Raw genomic sequence first — 1,908 nt, 5'->3', positions numbered from 1 at the left:
AAATGTGATAAATTGAATACTTCAAAAAGTGGCCGAAAAAATTATTGCAAGAAGTCATACGATAGCGAGAGTGAAGACGAAGTAATAGAAAAATCAAGTACAATATCTAAACAAAAAACTGAAAGCATTGATCATACAAATAAAAAAGAAAAACAATTAAGTCACTTGATGGCTAATGAAACTGATAATAACAATAATAAAGTTGAATTAAAGAAAAAAGAAAAAAAAAAACAGATGCTGCTGTTAACGAACAAGTACTAATGAATGAAATATTGTCAATGGATTATAATAAGGAAAAAGAAATAAAATATCTGAAAGAACAAAATAAAAAGTTATTAAAAGAACTTCATGATATAAAAAAGCGTCCACTTGTTGCAGATGTTGTTCAAAAATTTGAAAATCCAGCAAAAAAGCCATTTAAAAATTTTGACTTGAAGTTACCAATAGTAAGTATGGAAAACTTAGATCAAATATATACTTATATTCATAATGAAAATATAAATTTTTTGCTGAACTAAAATTATTTCTTTTGCATTGAAAATCAGGAACCTCAACAGGAGGAGAATGTATATTTAGACATGGACTCACAACGTATATTACCATCATTCAACAAAGTTCAAACAATCAAAAACCAGCAAGATCAAAATGAATTTATTGAATATTTAATGGACTCGAAATTATCTCTTATTAACACTGAGGTAACTCTTCAAAATTGATTGATTTTTTTTTTTAATAATCAATAAATTATTGTTGATTTTCTTTATCACAGACTGAAAGTGTTTTTTACTTTGTGTGTTTAGGTTCAACAAATTCGTGACACACGTAAAATTTTAATAAATGTAATAGATCCAAATAATATTTATTCAAATGTTCCATTGGTCAATGAAGCTATACAAGATAATAATGTAGATCAAAATCAACTAACTGATCATGCTATTCAATCAAGTGTAACTAGTGATGATAGTCTGATGGTAGATAGTGATGTAACAATTGATAACCAGGTAAATATCTAAACTGTAAATAAAGATATAATCTATTTTTTTTCTTATTTAAGTCAATATAATTTTTTATGATGATTAAAAATCATTTTCATTCATATCAATCATTGAATTGATATTTATAATTTTAAAATGCTTAATGGTTTTTTTTCGTCCATGCATTTAAGATCAACAGTTTGATAAGCAACAGCAAATTTAAAAAATCATTCCAGTGCCAAAAAATGTTACTCCAAAGATTCAAATACCAGCACCTGTCCACAATATTGACAAAGAAAATGACAAAAAAATAGATAATATTATTGAAAAACAAATTTCTCAGGTAAAACATATATTAAATAATTTTTCACTATGATTATATTATATTTTTTACAGTTATATTTATCGCTTTCATTAACAAAAAAAAGTATATTTATTTTCTTTAATTTTTATCATATTTATCTATGATATGATTTTATTAATTTAATTACTGTTCAACGAACACACGATGTAATAAATATATAATAAATTTTATTTCTATTGCAGTCAAAAATGATAAAACTATATGAAGATGTGTCTGTACCAGCAAAAAAAATTTTTAATATAAAAAGTAGAAACCCCAACACTTATGCTAAAGAACTAGCAAGAATAGTATTTACCTCATCAAAATTAGCTACGTGTTCATTAACAGGAAGGCTATCCAATGCTTTTGGTCATTTAAATAGAGAAGCTAAGCCAGGTCTTGATAAAATTAAATTAAAAGTCATCCAGGGTTAGTAATTATGATCACTTTTTAGCACATCTTTTAAATGTTTTTTTCATAATAATTATTTTACCATAATTTAAAAATTAACAAAATTAAAAAAATATTTTTAAATTTTACAGAATACACGGTTCAAATATGTTGTGGAGGTGATCATAGCCGAAAAAATTA

The 1,908-nt window shown here is 24.6% G+C and overlaps 1 long non-coding RNA gene across 1 annotated transcript; it reads left to right on the top strand.

Annotated features, from left to right (window-relative positions):
• Nucleotides 1-585: 585 nt before the first annotated feature.
• Nucleotides 586-1,276, top strand: LOC122857631. Its single transcript, XR_006374253.1, has 3 exons — nucleotides 586-698; nucleotides 801-1,001; nucleotides 1,166-1,276. It is a non-coding gene; the product is annotated as an uncharacterized LOC122857631 (long non-coding RNA).
• The last annotated feature ends 632 nt before the right edge of the window (nucleotides 1,277-1,908 follow it).

This window comes from Aphidius gifuensis, linkage group LG5 (assembly GCF_014905175.1).
Source record: "Aphidius gifuensis isolate YNYX2018 linkage group LG5, ASM1490517v1, whole genome shotgun sequence".
In the NCBI taxonomy this organism is placed as follows: domain Eukaryota; kingdom Metazoa; phylum Arthropoda; class Insecta; order Hymenoptera; family Braconidae; genus Aphidius; species Aphidius gifuensis.
Note: the sequence above shows the minus strand (reverse complement) of the source record. Positions and strands in the feature narration are given on the sequence as shown.